The sequence below is a fragment of the Saccopteryx bilineata genome, chromosome 1, assembly GCF_036850765.1.
Source record: "Saccopteryx bilineata isolate mSacBil1 chromosome 1, mSacBil1_pri_phased_curated, whole genome shotgun sequence".
Taxonomy (NCBI): Eukaryota; Metazoa; Chordata; class Mammalia; order Chiroptera; family Emballonuridae; genus Saccopteryx; species Saccopteryx bilineata.
Genome location: NC_089490.1, coordinates 3247235 through 3266157, shown reverse-complemented (window position 1 = coordinate 3266157; position 18923 = coordinate 3247235). Strand labels below are relative to the sequence as shown.

At 50.3% G+C, this 18923-nt stretch overlaps 1 protein-coding gene across 5 annotated transcripts in view; it reads right to left on the bottom strand.

Annotated features, from left to right (window-relative positions):
- Positions 1-18923, bottom strand: part of LOC136321089 (saoe class I histocompatibility antigen, A alpha chain-like) — a 40032-nt gene that overhangs the window by 9654 nt on the left and 11455 nt on the right. The gene's annotated exons all lie outside the window — the stretch shown is intronic.

Genomic DNA, 18923 nt, shown 5'->3' with positions numbered 1-18923 from the left:
GGCAAGGGAGATCAAGGGAGGGATTGAAATGCTGTCTCATGGAATTGAAGATGAGTGAGGAGGGAGGAGAGGACATTGAGGGGTGAGGGACGGTGACTAGATGGTAGGATAATAACCTGGGATCCCAGTGGGCACAAAGGATTGTGGGAGGTGATGTAGCACAGGGTGGTCTCGGGCCTGGGAAACAGGCACATTTGTGATAAATGGTTTGCTGATATTACATTACACATGTGATCAAATAATCGCACCAGTGTTTCCAGAGCTTAGGCCGCCCTGCGGGGTGAGTAGGGAGATGGAGGGCAGAGCGTGGGAAGCATGGCGTGGAGACTGTGGGAGGGCTGGGTTATTGGCAATGACAAGTCTAGGGGATGACAAGGGAGGGGGCCCAGGAAGAGCAGAGCAGAAGGTCATGGAGGAGAGGAGCTCAGGGAAGTGAGGAGCCAGGGACTGAGCATCCTCTGCTGTGTGTGTTCTGTCCCTGCTGTAAAGTGACCACAAACTGAGTGGCTTTAAAGAATAGCCCTTTATTATCTCATGGTTGTGCAGGTTACACCTTTTATATGTCCTCAATGGACTAGGAACAAGGGCTCAGCATGTCTCTGCCCCTCACTGGGGCTCTGGAGGAATCCACTGCCAAGCTCGTTCACTGTGTTGTCTGATCTAAGATTCTTGCAGATGTGGGACTGAGTCCCTCTTTCCTTGCTGGGCGTCAGCTGGAGCCACCCTGAGCTCCTAGAGGATGTCTTCAGTCCTGGAACGTGGCCCCCACAGCACACACAATCCTTCCCCCACGTGGGACCTCTCTGCCTCCCCTCACCCTCATCTCTCCTGCAGCATCTCTGACTCCAGCCAGAGAAACCTCTCTGCTTTTAGGTGTATGTGACGTGATTGGGCCCAGCCAGGTGATCCAGGATGGTCTCCCTGTCCTAAGGTCCTTAACCTTCATTACATCACCAAGTCTCTTTCCATATTAAGAAAACCGGTGCACAGTCTCCAAGGATTCGGACTGGACACCTTTGGGGACAAGTGTTCATCCTATCACATCTGATTATGTAGAAATCACTATGAGCAAGGCATTCGCACTCTTGGGAGGGTGACAGTGAGCCAGGAGCTAAAGAAATGGGGAAATGGCCTGGAGGTCCCCAGAGATTACCTACAATGAAGGGAGTGGGGGCTCTGATCTGATGATGGATTAGGGGATGTTGGGGAGGAGAGAGGGGAAAAGTCAAAGCAGTTGAGGAGAAGGACCCACCCACCTCCAGGCCCAGGGCACCAGGTCTGTGGGAGGGGAGACACCCCCATGGCAGGACTTCAGAGGGAGCCGTGTCCTCAGGGAGACCCAGGTCCCTGTCAGAGCTGCAGGTGCAGGAACACCCTGGGAGGACTGTGTGGATTTGGCTGATCCTGGGCTGAGACCTCCGGGGGACACAGTGGGAAGGTTTCAGGAGCTGGGGAGGGGGTGTGAGGGGAGACAGAGTAGGGGTGCACAGAGCCTGTGGAGATGAGCGTGCAGGATGTTTGGGGGACCAGGGGTGACTGAGACAGACAGGGGAAAGGAGAGAACAATGTTAGTTCTGGTGGATTCAGGGCAGATGGTGGTGAGTGTGAGAGAGGGAGGTGGGAGGGGCAGGGGTCTGGGGCTCTCACTTGGGCTCTGTCGATGGGGATGAGGAGGTTTGGGGTGGTCAGTGTTAGTTCCAGTGTGTGGACACTTTCTTGACCCCCTGATTGTGGGGTGGAGTGTTGGTGGAGAGGAGGGTCTTAGAGGATGTGCAGGAGTTCACTCCTAACCCTGAGGGAGGGGACTGTGCCCACAGCAGGTCTCAGTGTGACACCTGCTGTTGGAGGTGTGACTTCTGGGGCACCAGGTGTGACCCTGACACAAGGGCCCCTTCTGTCCTGATGAGAAGACAGAAGGCCCAGGGGGCTGTGCTTTTAGCCTGCTGCCCCCTTGTGCATGTCCACACTGTGGACGGTTATGTAGACATTGAGATGTTGTTCCCAAATAAGAGATGATTTCATTTCAAAATCCAAGTTTAAAAAAACTGAGAAATAGGAAGTGAAAGAAATGTTTCTACTTCTCAGTTTTCCCTGGTGTTACCATCAAGGGGACAGAGAGAGGGGTGGCCGGGAGGGGTGGACACTCAGAGACGGCACAAGGCCCTGAGCGCTCCTCTTCTCCACGTGAGAGGCTCTGCGGGGATGACACAGAGGACCTGTGTGACTTTGACACTTTATAGTATTAGGAAATTACAGCTATTTTCTTCAGTGTAACAATAACATTATTTGAAGGAAAATGTTATTTTTGAAGAGATGAATATTGAAATGTTTAGGGGTAAAGTTCATGATGTTAGCAGGTTACTTTGAAATATTTTAACAAAAATTATAGCGACATATTATGTAAAGAAAACAGAAAAAAGTTAAGGTGATTAAATCTGATTTCAAAATATTAAAGTGATTCAATGAAGTTTTTATAAACTTTAGGTATGTTTGAAATATATCATAGTAACTTGAGAAAATTTTTAAATAATGATGCATAATAACATGGGAAACATTCACAACTTGCTGTTGGACGAAAATTAGGCTTTAAGCATCTGCGTGAGGATGTCAGTGTGTCTGTGTGTGTCTCTGTGTGTGAGTGTGTACGTGTGAGCATGTTTGTATGTGTGACAGCATGTCCATGTGTTTGAGTGTGTTGCTGTGTGTGTGTGCATGTCTGTGTGTGTGTTTATGTGCGAATGTGCCAGGGTTGCACACTCGGTGTGTCGGTGTGCAGCCGTGAGTGTGGCAGTCTGAGTGCACTCACTCACTCATTCACTGAACACAACAACAACGGGACATTTCAGGGCAGTGGAAATGCAGCTGTGGACATCACATCCCTGTCCCTGTCCTCACAGAGCTTACGGTCTCAGGAAGGGACAGACAGTAAACAAATAGATACAGTGTAAAGTGTGCTAGTGACCTGGGTGTGAACAAAAGCACATGTGTCCCGGGCAGGGCAGGGTGGGACCCTCAGGAGGACCTGGGGAGACGGTCAGGGAGGGAGGTGCTGCCTGGTGACAGGTCCTCAGCCCAGGGACAGAGCGCGGGCTCTGAGGTGTGAGCACCCTGGGCGCCTGTGGGGCAGGAACACCGGGGACTGGGGTCCGGGCCCCTCACACGGCCACCGCTGTGTCCCCTGGGCCCGGACCGAAAAGGGTGTTACAAATGTAACACATTTTGCAAAGGTCACTGCAGACTTTCCAGGAGTTGAAACGGGACGTGTCCCTCCCTGCGCAGCCCCGGGCTCCCAGGTGTCCCGCCAGGGATGAGCGCGTGACCGTTTTCCGTGTGTCCTTCCTGAGAGAATCTCACACAAGTGCTGTTACTGTTGCACAGCGAGAAGGAGCGCTGTAAACAGAGAGCAGAAGAAACATTTCTTTCCAGTTTCCCGGGAGTCGTGTCCTCATCACGGGGCTGGAGAGCGGGGTCGCAGTGGGCAGGGGGGCACCTCGGAGACGGCGCAGGGCCCCGGAGCGCTGCTCCCCCTCAGTCCCTGCCCGTCCCTGACCCTGACACCTGCGGAGCCCAGGACGCCCGGTAGCCTCTTCACCCCCAGGGAGGCCCAGCCTCAGGTCAGCTGCCCCTGACCCACTGCGGCCCAGACCCTCCCAGTGAGCAGTAACTGACCCGGAGCCACGCGGGGCTTCCTCGTGTGGTCACAGCGCTGAGGACAAAGGACCAGCTCCCCTTTCTGCTGCTCATTAGGGGTCCCTGAGTTCACCCTCTGCTCCCAGCACAGAACAGGGCCTTGAACACAAAGGGGACCCGTCCTCTGTCAGGCCAACAGATATATGAAAAGATGCTCATCTTCACTAGTTATGAGAGAAATGCAAATCAAAACTACAATGAGATACCACCTCACACTTCTTAGATAGGCTGTTGTCAACAAGACAGGTAACAACACGTGTTGGAGAGGCTGTGGAGAAGAAGGAACCCTCACTTCCTGCTTGTGGGAGTGTAGACTGGTACAGCCACTATGGAAGAAAGGATGGTGGTTCCTCAGGAAATTAAAAGTTGAACATATGACCCAGCGATCCCTCTACTGGGTGTCTACCCAGAAAAACTAAAAAAATTGGTACGTGAAGACACACGCACCGCCATGTTCATCACAGCATTATTCACAGTGGCCAAGACATAGAACAACCAAAGTGTCCTTGAGAGAGGACTGGATAAAGAAGATGTGGTCCATATATACACTGGAACACCACTCAGCCATGAGAAATGATGACACATTGCCATTTAGGACAACATGGCTGGTCCCTGAGCATATTACACTGAGTGAAATAAGGGAGTCAGAAAAAGCTAAGAAATGGGTGATTTCACACACAGGTGTGATAGGAAACGGAGCCTCATGGAGATAGAGAAAAGTGAAGTGGTGTCCAGGGGAAGAAGGAGGTGGGGAGTGGGTGGAGGGAGGAGACTAAAGAGGAACAAATACTCAGTAATGGAAAATGATCTGACTCTGGGTGATGGATACACAACATAATCAACAGTTCAAATACCATAGGAAATTTTACCTGAAACCTATGTTCTCTTATTGATCAATGTGAACCCGTTACATTTGATTTCTTTCTTTTTTTTTTTTTTTTACAGAGACAGAGAGAGAGTCAGAAAGCGGGATAGATAGGGACAGACAGGAACGGGGAGAGATGAGAAGCATCAATCATCAGTTTTTTGTTGTGGCACTTTTAGTTGTTCATTGATTGCTCTCTCATATGTTTTTCATTGCGACACCATCAGTTGTTCATTGATTGCTCTCTCATATGTGCCTTGACTGTGGGGCTACAGCAGACCCAGTAACCCCTTGCTCAAGCCAAGGACCTTGGGTCCAAGCTAGTGAGCTTTTTTTTACTCAAACCTGATGACCGATGCTCAAGCTGATGACCTTGAGGTCTCGAACCTGGGTCCTCCGCATCCCAGTTCGACGCTCTATCCACTGCGCCACCACTGGGTCAGGCACATTTCATTTTCTAAATAAAAATTTAAAAAATGGTTCTTTGTGTGTCACCTTTGCCATTTTAATTGTGACATGTCTTGATGTCTGCTTCCTTGGGCTCATCCTGTTTGGAAATCTCTGTATGTGTCTGTTTCCTTCCTCAAGTTAGGGAACTTTTCAGTCATTTCCTAATATAGGTTTTCAATGCCTTCTTTCTTCTCCTGGTTCCCCTATGATGTGGATGTTGTTACACTCCATGTTGTCCCAGAGGTCCCTTAAACTCTCCTCATTCTTTAGATGTGTGTGTGTGTGTGTGTGTGTGTGAGTGTGTGTGTGAGTGTGTGTGTGAGTGTGTGTGTGTGAGTGTGTGTGTGTGTGTGTGTGTGTTCAGAGAGGGTGTTTTCTGGTACCTTGTCTTCCAAATCGCTGATTCAGTTTTCTGCTTCATCTGTTCCGCTGTTGATTCCATCTACCGTGTTCTTCACTTTGACTGGATTCTCTAAGTGGTTCCTGTGTCCCTTCTCTCCTTCTCCTCTCTGGTTGAAGTCCTCACTGAGCTCCGTGAGCCCCTCACACCAGTGCTGTGGACTCGCCTCTAGTGGACGCTGGTCTCCATTCTGTTCAGTTCTGTTTCTGCATTTTGATTTTGCTCCTTCATTTGGCTCCTGTTTCTTTGTCTCCTCATCTCAGCTGCCTCTCTGCCTTTGCTTTTACATATTAGATGAATCTGCTCTGACTCCCAGTCCTGGCAGGGTGGCCTGATGTAGGAGGTGTCCTGAGGGCCCCGTGGTGCAGTCGCCTGGTCCCCTGAGCTGGGTGTTCCACGAATGACCCTGGTAGGGCTTCCATGTGCCCTGTTGTTGAGCCTTGATTGGTGTTGACACATCTGTGGGTGGGCTTGACCCTCAGGTTGACTTTCTGTGAGTACTGGCCACAGCCTCAGCATAAGAGCTGCTTTCTGTGGGCTGACCTTATAAAGTGAGACTCAGCACAGCAGCCTGGTGTCTGCTGAAACTGCCCTTTGCTTGTTCTGCTTGCAGAGCTAATAGAGTGATACTGTGTTGTGTCTGAAGTCGGTCACTGGGTTTGTTGCTTCCAGGGCCTCTTAGGGGGGGGGCTGCAGTGCAGGGCAAGGCCCAACACTACCTGGGAGGAGCTACAGTGATCCGTGGTTGGTAGCTCCCTGTGCTGGGCCTGGAGGCGTGTGGGAGAGGCCATGCTGGGAACCAAGGCCAGCTGTCCCAGTATCAGGATTGGGATAGGAACAGCTGCTGCCTGTCACCTACCTGTAAGGCTCAGTCCCTGAAAGAGCCTCAGGTGGCACAGGAGTTGGATGAGGCAGGGTCTCAGGCTGGGTCGAGTGGTGTCCACCAGGGTAATGCAGAGTCATGTTTGGCTGGGGGGTGGGTGACTCAACACAGGAAAGTGGCAGCTGTCCCTCCAGTCCTCATCCTAGAGCCACACAACTCAGTCCCTCCTGCATGTCTCTGGTACCCCCTGATCCACCATCCCTTCCTTGGAGCCTAGGGTGAGTGCCCAAGGGAGTCTGTGCTGGCCCTTTAAGAGGAACGCCTGGGGCTCAGCTGCCTCTGTCTCAACCAGTCAGGTGGAATCCCTGATGTTCACAGCCAGGTGTTGAGGGGGCTCCTCTTCCTAGTGCTGATGCTCCAGGCTGGGGAGCCTCGTGTGGGACTGGGACCCCTCACTCTTCTGGGGGAACCTCTGCAGCTGAGATCTCTCTCCTGATCCTCAACCGCCACATGTGGGTGCAGGGCCAGCCCACTTCCTGTCTCCACCCTCCATCCTGTCTCAACATGGCTCCTTCTTTATGCCCTCAGTTATAGGACTCCTGCTCAGGCGGACTTCACAGGGTTCTCCAAGTTGATTGTTCTGTAACTAGGCTGTGATTTTAATGTGGTCATGAGAAGAGGCCAGCACAGTGTCTACTTACTCTGCCATCTTGACCAGAACTCCAATGTGCCACTTTTAAATAAAGTAGTCAGAGTGGGTCCCACTGAGGTGACAACTGAGCAGACTTGAGATACAGCCATGCAGAAATCTGATGGAAGACATTCCTGGATCGCCCTCTGCACGTACCCAGGACTCTGCACGGGGCAGGTGATAAAACCGCAGTGGGCACAGAGGTGGACACACACGGGCAGACTTCTGCAGGATCACTGGGCCCAAGGTCTCCCCTTCCTGCCCTGGGTTAGAAGTCCTGGAGCTGGGGACAGAGTCATCACTGTGTGGAGGAAGACCAGGAGAGGAGGGAGGAAGTAAAGATGGGGAAGTGGAGGTGGGAAGTCCACAGTGTCTCTGCCGTCACTCTCCTGAGTCCAGGATTCTCCAGGTTGTGGTGACCGCAGTGGACGGTGTGGGCAGTCACACTGTGGGAGGCTGAGCATTAGTCTCGCCACCTGCCTACAGCAGGCTGTCCTGGCTGCAGGCAGGGAACCTGCTGACTGTGGACTCAGGACTGAGGGGGACGGAACCTGGGGGCAGAGACACATCAGTGATGGACAGATCTTGTTCTCTAAACACCATTCCACAGTAAAAGGAACCAGGGCTCCTTAGAAAAATGGCTGATTTTAGGGCTAAGAAAAAATACAAGATGAGCCTGGAACATCCTGTAATGTCAGGGAGGGGTGTACCCCACATGTGCAGCATGTCAAGGGACGTCGGGCCAACCTGAAAGAGCTGCTGTGAGCACAGCGGGGACAGTGTGAGCACACGTGACACGGTGAGAGAGTGTAGCCCACATACAAAGCAGGGACCATGAGTGCATGCTCCTGTGAGTGACTGCGACTTCAGTGAGGGAGCAGGGGGAAGTCTTCCTTAGATTTCCAAGTTCCACATGAAGAGAATCCCCTTCCAGCAGGTGGAGCTTAATTCCTCCCCTTGAATGTGGGCTGGACTTGGTGACCTGCTTCCAAAATATAGACCATGGAAAGTGAAAAATGACTAACTGTAACTCAACAACTGACCGTTGAACAACCTAGGTTTGAGCTGTGCTGGTCCACTTACGGAGTTATTTCAATAAATACATACAGTGTTTTAAGTGTATTTTCTCCGCCTTTTGGCTTAACAACATTTCTTTTACTTTAACTATGTTATTGTAAGATTATAGTATATAATACTATATAACAAACTGTTACTGGTAAGGTCTACTAGTGGTTAAGTTTTCGGCAAGTCAAAAGTTATACACAGATTTTCTACTGAGCAGAGTGAATGGTGACCCTACCACCCATGTTGTTCAAAGATCAACTGTATTTACAGGGAGAAACTCAGTAGGAATCACCGTAATCATGTGGGAAAGTGATGTTAATATCACGGATCCTCTGATACAATGTGATGAGGAGACACTTTCCTTATGGAATTCCTCCCCAAACCCACATCCCAACCTAATCATGAGAAACAGCAAACAAACCTACAGTGAGAGACATTCTGCTAATTATCTGCTCGGGATCCTTCAAATCTTTCAAGGTCATGGAAATGGGGAAAACAGTTCAGCAGATCAGAGGAGACTAAGGAGACACAACAACTTAATGCATTAAGGTTCCCAGATTTGATCCCGGAACAGAAAAAGAACATTAGTGGAAGAAGTGGTGACATTCAAATAAAGTCTGTAGCTCAGCTGACAGTAGTGTTCAATGTTAAATCGCTGAGTTTCTTAGTCTCAGCACGACTCTGTTACATGTTAACATTAAGGGAAGCTGAGTGACAGGCACACGGGAGCTCTGTTTTCTACCTTTACAACTCCTGTGTAAATTGAACATCACTCAAAAATAATTTGCAAAAGTGAAGCGAAATGAACAATCCCAATAGAACCATATTTATGAAAGCAATTGAACACAGCCTGAGTAGGGAGTGGTGCAGTGGACAGATCATTGGAGAGGGACGTGGAAGACCCACTTTCAAAACTCCGAGGTCGCTGGTTTGAGCATGGAATCATAGTCATGACCCCCTGATCGCTGGCATGAGCACAAAGGTTGCTGGCTTGAGCAAGCAATCACTCTCTCTGCTGTAGCCCGCAGGTCAAAGCACATATGATAAAGCAGTCATTGAACAACTAATGAGCTGCAATGAGGAATTGATGCTTCTTGTCTCTCTCTCTTCTTGTCTGTTTATCCCTACCTGTTCTTCTCTCTGACTCTCCCTCTTTCTCTGTCAAAAAAGAAAGAAAGAAAAAAAATTGAATCTCTAATGAGTAATATTTCAAACAGAAAGCACCAAGCCCCAGTGGGTTCACTGGTGAATTCCACCAAACATTCGGGTGAGAAATTATACCAATTCTCCTCAGTCTCCTTCAGAAGATGGGAGGGGGAATACCTCCCAGTTTATTCTGTGAGGGCAGCATTGTCCTAATACCAACACCAGACACACATTACAGGAAATCTACAGACTGATATCTGTCATCAACACAGGCATAAACATCCTCAACAGAATATCAGCACATCAAGCCCTCAGTGTATACGGAGAACTGTCCATCACAGCCACGTGGGATCTATCCCAGGTGTGCAAGGCTAGTTCAACAGTTGAAAAAAAATTAATGCAACAATTTTCAATCATTTTCATCTCATATCACACATAAACTATTTCTAAAATTTTGCAGTACACCAAAAAGTATAGTTTTTGCCAATCTGACAAAAAATAATATGTATGATTTTGATTCATTCACACTGGATAGATTGCTATTGTTGCATTGGCTGTTGTCATTTTTTATTTGACAGTTTAGAGGAAAAGAGGTCAGTGCTCTTGACAAAATAGTCAGCAATTGCATCTTTTTAAAATTCCTGTGTCACACCGATTGAAAAGAGCTGCTCTATACTTTGCCAAAAAAGAGTTAGACCAAAATGTCCTCTCTCTTCACCTTCACAATAATTTGCCTCGGAACACAACACCCGCCATCAGTGTGGACGGTAGGAGCAGGGCCGCCTGTGAGAAGGAGAACTGTGTGTGTGGCTGTGAGCCTTTCTAACCAGAGGCATGCCTGTCCCACCCTGTGTCCCTAGGACGGGGGGCTGGGCGGCCAGATGGTTGCAGACCTAGAGGAGAAGTCTGTCTCTTCTTCATGTTGATGCATTAAAAAGGTTTAGCTGTTTAGGCCCTGGCCAGTTGGCTCAGTGGTAGATAATTGGCCCAGAGTGTGAAAGTTCTGGGTTCAATTCCCGGCTAGGGAACACAGAAAAAGTGCCCACCTGCTTCTCCACCGCTCCCCCTCGCCTTTCTCTTTGTCTCTCTCTTCCCCTCCCGCAGCCAAGGCTCCATTGAAGCAAAGTTGGCCCCGGGCACTGAGGATGGCTCTGTGGCCTCTGCCTCAGGTGCTAGAATGGCTCTGGTTGCAACAGAGCAACAGCCCAGATGGCAGAGCGTCGCCCCCTGGTGGGCATGCCTGTGGATCCTGGTTGGGCGCATGAGGGAGTCTGTCTCTGCTTCCCTGCTTCTCACTTCAGAACAATACCAAAAAAACCCCCAAACAAACAAACAACAACAAAAAAATCCCAACAAAAACAAAAAAAAGGTGTAGCTTTTTAGTTTCTGTCTAGAACTACTTATTATTGTATGAAAAGAAAAGGATTTATGTTTATTATATGACATTTCTAATTTTTTGAATTCTGACCTGAATGTGATTTCTAAATGGTAATGGAAACAGCATGCTCCTAATAAGTTACACGTTGAATCTGTGCTGTGTGAATACGGGTTGGACAGCCCAGAATCACGGTCCGCTTGTCCTCGAATAACCGAGAACAACCGTCTCCGAGCTCCCTGGATGAAGGCAGTGAACATGTCCACGGGGCATCCCAGTGACACAGGGCAGGTTCACAGGAGTCCCTGTCCAAGGTGCCCCCTCCCCAGTAGCTGGGAGACCCCCTGTTTCCTTCTTGCCTATGAATAAACCACAGTGAGCTTCTTCATTGAGTCCCAGCGTTTACCAAAATCCTCAGAAACAAAAGGCGACACGGAGATGTCTTGGTGTACAGTCTTAGGAGAAGCAGATGAGGACACTGAGTTTCCTTGTCCTTAGAGTTAAAGGGAAGGGAGCTGGGATGAAGGACCCAGGAGAGGACTGTGGGCGGGAACAAGAGAAAGAGGACAGAAGTAGTTCTGGGTGAATCCTGGTACCAAGATCCTCCGGGGAAGCTGGGTCTGTCTCAGAACCACCCCCTGGGACTGAAGAAACACAGAGAAACCCTTGTTGCAACACACACACGGTTTCGGGTCAGACCAGGAGCCTGTGGAGGAACAAAAAACAGTCTAGTTGCGAATCCGTGTTCCTCCAAGTCCATGGAAAGAATAATCGCGGTGAGAGAGCGTCCCCCTGATGAGAACGGGGTCCCCAGGCCTCCTTCACAGGGCAGAGCGTCTTCTGTCCCCTCCCCCACCCCCAGGGGCAGAGGGTAAGAGCCAGCTCAGGCCTGAGGCTCTTCCCAGCAGGAGCCTCGGAGTCACAGCATAAGGAAGGGGCTTCATTCCTCTGCCACCCACCCACTCAGGAAGAACCAGACTGGAGTAGTCCCTGTTTCTCAAAATCCCCACAGAACGGAAAGGAAAGGAGGAAAGAGGATGTATTTAGCCACTAAAAGCATCTCAGACAGTGACATAAACTTCTCCATCCTGGGATCCTGTCACTGGGACTTCAGTCGGGAGCCGTGTGAAGACTAGTCCAGCACTGAGTGACCCTGCACAATGCCAAGTCTCTGGAGACCTCGTGTGACTGGCTGGGATGAGGGTCTCCCTGGGGACTCCCCCTCCCTAAGGCCGTCTTGTCTCCCCTCCGTCTGATTTCAGTGGCCTCCGGCTGTCTGGGGCATTGCCGTCCCGTGTCTGTCCCTTAGGTGAGACAGGGGAGTGGTCAGGAGATGGACACACCTCGCCCCCCTCCCAGGCGTCCTGACCGTCCTTGCTCCGCAGACGCAGGAAGGTCTCGCTGCAGGAAGCGGAGCCCCAGCTCAGAGCCTGAGATGCGGCCGGCACCTTGCTCCACGCAGAACAGACCCAGGGTCAGGCTCCCGTCCGCCTGCTGCAGACGCTCAGGGACAGTGACTCTGGACCTGATGTAAACTCCAGCACGGGGACAGTGAGGGGCACAGGCCTCGGACAGGAGTGCGTTTAGAAAGGGCCCCGCGTTCTCGACTTAGGCTGTGACTGTCCTGGCTCCAGCCCGTTCTGACAGATGGACATTTATTTTAGGGTCTCATCCCCGTCGGGACGCCCCTCTCCGTGCTGGACGCCTGGCGGCGGAAGCAGTCTGGGGACAATAGAGGTCCGTGTGCACGGGTGTGTATTCCGGTTTCGCATCCGAAACACCCGGGTTGCCTTGCACCCCGACCCGGAGGACGCACTCCCCCCCCCCACACACACACACACAAATACGCTCCTACTTTTTCCCCTTGTGGATCTCCCACAGCACGGGACAACACCGCATCCCTGAGACCCTGCAGGGCTGGAGCTAAGTCCTTCTCTCCGCAGGAAGCTCTCCCGCAAACACATCGCCTGTGAACCCCCTCCACAAACAGTGCCTTCGGACCCCTGTGTCTTGATCTCTGCTGCCCCCTGGCGCCCGCTCGTGCCCAGCCCGCTAGAGAAGTCATCAACGCACAGATTACTGCCTGCTGGTCCTGGGGGCACAGAGAATGTTGTCCTGGAGAAGTCAAGGACACTCAGCCCCCTGTGGAGCCGCCCGGGCCTGAGCCACGTGGACGGAGGCTCCACAACAGTGGGCGGAGCAGTGAGACCCCAGGATGGGGCTCACTGGAGGTGTCCGCACCAGTGGGACACAGCTGAATGTGGGGCTAAGGTAAGAGCGCCCGCCTTTCTTTAATGTGGGGGCAGCAGGGTGGTCACTCAGCCACCAGCGAGGGGCAGGTGCCCAGTGTTCCTAGAGCCACCTCTGGTCCCCTGCTGAGCCCACCTGCACAAACCCAATGACACGTTCAGTGTGAGCAGGACACGCTCACATTAAGGTCAATCACTGCCATCCTCAGGGACTCTTGTTAGTAAGACAATCCAGTTGGTCAGTAGCTGGAGCAGAGGACACACCCCGGGGAGCCCTGAGTGGTCCCCCAACCTCCGTGGGCCTCGTGGCCCTCACACCCCTGGAGGAGTTGCTGCTGCCCAGCCGGCCCTGTCCCCGTCACCTCACCGCAACCACTGGCCACCTCCACCCACAGCCCTGCAGGTACCAGGCCAGGCACCACCGGGAGCAGCGGGGAGCGGTGATGTCACATGAGGGCACCTGCTGGAGGGGAGGGGACAGGAAGGTCATCACAAGGAAGGTTCTGGGAAAGTGAAATGGTTCAGTGTAAAGAACGGGTATGGTCTCATCAGCAGGAATGCCACCAAGGAAGATGCATTTGTACACGATACTGCCGTGAGAGTGACCCCGGGGAGCATCCCCTGGGTAGGAGATGGACAGACTGGGGAACTCGATGCTGGTGAAGGAGTAAAGCAGGGGTCCCCAAACTACGGCCCCATGTTCATTGCAGCACTGTTCACAGTGGCCAAGACATGGAAACAACCAAAAAGCCCTTCAATAGAAGACTGGATAAAGAAGATGTGGCACATATACACTATGGAATACTACTCAGCCATAAGAAATGATGACATCAGATCATTTACAGCAAAATGGTGGGATCTTGATAATATTATAAGGAGTGAAATAAGTAAATCAGAAAAAAACAAGAATTACATGATTCCATACATTGGTGGAACATAAAAATGAGACTAAGAGACATGGACAAGAGTGTGGTGGTTACCATGGGTGGGGGGGGAGGAAGGACATGGGAGGGAGGGAGGGAGAGAGTTAGGGGGAGGGGGAGGGGCACAGAGAAAACTAGATAGAGGGTGACGGAGGACAATCTGACTCTGGGTGAGGGGTATGCAACATAATTTAATGACAAGATAACCTAGACATGTTTTCTTTGAATATATGTACCCTGAATTATTAATGTCATCCCATTACCATTAATAAAAATTTATTAAAAAATAAAAATTAAAATAAAATAAAACGGAGCTTCATAGACATAGATAAAAGCAAAATGGTTACGGGGGTTGAGGGGTGGAGGCGGAGGAGGGAAGGGAATAAAGAGGGACAAATATACAGTGATGGAATATGATTTGAGTCTGGGTGATGGGTATGCAACATAATCATCAGCTCAAATGCTTATAACAATGTTAAACCTGAACCTTGTTTCCTTTTTGATTAATGACACTGTTAAATTTAATCTTCTAAATAAAAACTTTTTTTAAAAAAGAATATTGGATCATTTTCTAATTATGACAGATTCCCTTCTTTCCTGTTCAAGTCTAGATTCCACTGTTGGCCTCTAGGAGGCGATAGATCCTAGTTAATATTCTCCAGGGTTTTTTTTTTGTTTTTTTTTTAAAAACAGTTTAAACTCAGGTTCTATGCAACGGGAGGAGGGGGGTTCTGGCCTTTCCCACAAACCTTAGACCACTTCTCACAGGAATTAAAAGCACCCACAGTTGTAATTCTCCACAGTTGTCAATGAGAAAGGAGAGGAAGGAAGGGATAGATCGTTACCTGCCCTGTTTCCAGATGACCCCCCACCCTCGGGGCAGCTGCAGTCCCGGCTCAGGGTGGACGTCCGCGTGCACACACAGCTTCACGCCTGTGCTCTGATGACCCGCGTGGGGAGGAATTCTAGGCTGAGGGGAAAATCAGGGAGACCCCCTTCTTATCAAAACCTAAAATAATCAATTGATTGGTTCTGGTTTATAAGCAGAGGTGAAATGTTCAAGACTTCAATATAACAATCCAAATAGTTTAAAAGTACAACCCTTTTAATTATGACTCAAGACAGGATTAGTGAACTATCACTGGTTTCTCAGTCCTCTGCTGATAAGGTTTATTCTTTATTTCTTTTTTCTCAAGTCCCAAACACTGAACCTTGCCGTGGACCAGCGCGGCTCCAAATAAGGGTGCGAAATTAAAGAAACACACTTGTCAAAACAAAAACGATGGGACCAGGAGGACTCTTCAACATGCCTGCCAGTATCCCAGTGCCTCATAGCCCCAGTTCGCTTTATTACATAGACATATGCAAATCAAGGACCCTGATACAAAGTTGCACATCAAAGGCTAAGGCAGGAACTCTCCCAAGGCAAAAACAGGATACATTAGTGAAATCTACCAACATCTGAAACAAACAAAGAGTCAGAGGAAGGGCATGTATATTGCTTCCAGCAACCCAAGGAAGCAAGTGGAATGAGTGCAACTACTCAGCATCAAAGCCAAATATGGAGATGGAGGGGGGAGAACTTAGCCTTTTGCTAAGCCTCAAATCTATAATGGCTTTTTGCCATTTACTGTCCACAACAGAACCTCTCTCACCTTAGGCCACGCCCTCAATGAGAGACCAGTTCACAAAGTCCGTGGATGTGAAATTCCTTGGGCACAAAGTGGACTGTCTCTGTCTTTTTACCAGGAGGACTGACAGTCGCTGCAGCGAATGACAACTTCTCTTTCTCATTTGGGACACAAAAATTGGCGGCTTCTATTCTCAACTAGAAATATCACAGAATAGAAAGCAGTGCGGTTTCTCATGACAGTGAGCAAACCCCCAAAATTTCACACAATAGAATACTTTCTTTTAGTGTGTGTGACAGAGACAGAGACAGACAGAGAGAGAGACAGACGAACAGATAGGAACAGACAAAGAAGAAGGAGAGAGATGAGAATCATCAGTTATTCGTCGAGACACCTTAGTTGTTCATTGATTGCTTTCTCATAGGTGCTTTGACCAGGGGGGCTACATCAGAGCCAGTGACCCCTTGCTCAAGCCAGTGACTGAGCTCCAAGCCAATGACCTTTGCACTCAAGCCTGCGACCAGGGAGTCGTGTCTATGATCCCACACTCACACCGGCTACCTCAGGGTTTCCAGCCTGGGTCCTCTGTGTCCCAGTCCGAAGCTCTATCCACTGCGCCACCACCTTCTCAGGCAATAAAAAGCTTTTATCTGCAAGTGACTAGCAAGGAGAGGGAGGCGGGCTCAGATCCGTCTCCCCGCCCAGGGTGGGGGCAGCTTGAAGGGGCAGCAGTCAGGGGTCCCAGGTGTTACTTCTGAGTGCTGACTCACTGTGGTGCTGGTGAGGGTGTAGCCCCTGATCACACTTGTTCTGGGTCCTGTTAGACACAGGACAGGACCAGTGTGAGCGGGTTCTGTGTTACTGACGGGAAGGAGAAACTGAGTCACTGAATGCGTTGAAAACAGCAGCAGACACCACGATGACGTCCCCCCACTGAGCTGCTCACGAAGCACTGGGCACTGGGCGCTGTTCTACCTGCTTCTCACACACTCGCTGATTCAGGTTTGCAGGTCGGGACACTGTCCCCACGGCCCAGAGGGGGACACAGACGTGAGGAGAGCTGAGGACACAGAGGGAAGGAGTCTGTCCCAGGTCACACAGCTTGAAAAGTGCAGAGCCTGGGTTTGAACCCGGGCTGCAGAGGCTGCAGGCTCAGCCACACGCAGAGTTCATCATCTGCAGCCAGTCCGTCCCTTCCTCACAGTCCTCACGGCCTTGACTTCCTTCTGTCATCATAGTGACGTCTAGAACCTCCAGCACCAGGTCCACATGTGTCATAACAGAGGACGTCCCACCTTCCCTGTGACCTCACAGGGCGGGCATCTACCTTCTCCAGGGATGTACTGGCAGAGGGCTGTGGTTTATAATCTTGACCAGGTGGTGAGTTCATCAGGTTTTGTTAATGCATTTACTGAGTTGCATTCAGTTGACATTAACATGAATTTCCTCTCCTGGTTCACTAAGGTTTTGGTCATATTACAGTTGTCTGGACACTGAGCCATGTTGCGTGCCTGGGCGCTGTGTGTGAGTCTCAGCTGTCCCTAGTGAGGGGACCCGCTGTGGACGCCTGGGGCACTGGCCTGTGCCCTCACTTCCTGCGGCGAGCCCCACTGATCTTGTCCGCACCAGAGCCAGTGCTGTGGTTAGACGGGCACTCGTGGTTGTTATTATGATGACACGATGCTTCTGGGTCACCCAGGGCTTTCTGAAGGGGCGCTTCCTGAGGGAGCAGCCTGGTCTTTTCCTGGCTGTGGAGCTGATGTGTGAACACTGGAGGCATGTTGAATAGAGGTCTCCGCAATCAGAAGCCTCCGCCAGGCACTCACAGGACAGTCAACAGCTGCCTGTCAGGCTCTACACTGCGCTAGGACAACTCCTATTCCCTGAAGAGAATTCTTTTCCTAATAAGGTGGGATAAAATTATCCCGTTACATCTCCCCTGCACTGTTCTCGTCCGTCTCTGGATATGAAGACGCAGCAGCCCCGTGAGGTGAGTGGGGAGCTTGTGTGGGTGTCTGAGCTCCAGACCGGCTCTCACAGGGGAGGGGTCTGTTTCTGAGATGTGGGGGCTCCCCCGCTGTGAGGTTACCAGGACAGGCCTTTGGGAAGGTGATCTCTGTTCCCAATTCAATGCCTTCCATGTTCATTACCTTATTTTTCTTTTCTATTTCTTCCTGTGGTTTTGGCCTTTATATCTTTCTAGAAATTCATCTGTCTTATCTAAAATGTCAGACTTATTGGCATAGAGTTGTTCATAACAAGTTTTCTCTTCATTTATAAATTCTTGTATATGTGATTACTTCTCCTTTTGTTTCTGAATTCCCTGTTTTCCTTAACAGTCCTGCCACAGGTCTATTAAGCTCTTTGAATTTTCAAACAAAGTTTGGTTTTGTTTATCTTTCTTACCTTTCCTGTTTCACTGACATCTGCCTGCTCTCTATTATTTGCACGTTACTTTGCTTTGCTGTTACTTTGCTTTTCTCGTCTCTACGAGGAGATGCTCAGCTCATTTATACTCAGGCTCCCTTTTCCTAAGGAGCTTGTTCACATGCGGGTGTGTCCATCGCTGCCCTGCTTTGGATGGACAGGTGTCACTGGGAACTAGTCTCCCACCATTTATAATGGATCCATTCCCATGGGGACTTCCTAGCACACTTCATGTGTATGGAATTAATTTATTTACCCTTTAAAATAGGTTTAGCCCTGGCCGGTTGGCTCAGCGGTAGAGCGTCGGCCTAGCGTGCGGAGGACCGGGGTTCGATTCCCGGCCAGGGCACACAGGAGAAGCGCCCATTTGCTTCTCCACCCCTCCGCCGCGCTTTCCTCTCTGTCTCTCTCTTCCCCTCCCGCAGCCAAGGCTCCATTGGAGCAAAGATGGCCCGGGCGCTGGGGATGGCTCTGTGGCCTCTGCCTCAGGTGCTAGAGTGGCTCTGGTCACAACATGGCGACGCCCAGGATGGGCAGAGCATCGCCCCCTGGTGGGCAGAGCGTCGCCCCTGGTGGGCGTGCCGGGTGGATCCCGGTCGGGCGCATGCGGGAGTCTGTCTGACTGTCTCTCCCTGTTTCCAGCTTCAGAAAAATGAAAAAAAAAAAAAATAGGTTTAAAATTTAATAGTATTATGGCCAGAGAACAAGGTCTATATGATATTGACTAACTTGAACATGTTAAGGCTTCTTTTGTGACTACTAAATGTTAAATTGAAAAAAGTGTCCACGCACGCCTGACTGGTGGTGGCGCAGTGGATAGAGCATCAAACTGGGATGCTACAGCTCTCGGATTTGAAACCCTGAGGTCATCGGCTTGAGTGAGGGCTTACCAGGCTTGAGTGCAGCATTGCTGGCTTGAGTGTGGTGTCATCGACATGACCTCATGGTCGCTGGCTCTGGCACAGAGGTTGCTGGCTTGAACCCAAGGTCACTGGCTGTAGCAAGGGGTCACTGGCTCAGCTGAAGCCCTCTACTCAAGGCACATATGAAAAGTAATCAATAAACAACTAAAGTGCTGCCACTACCAGTGGATGCTCCTCATCTCTCTCCTTCCTGTCTGTCTGTCTCTCTCTTTCTAAAAAAATATGTTCCACGTGTGCTTGAAAATAGTATCTGTATTATATTCTC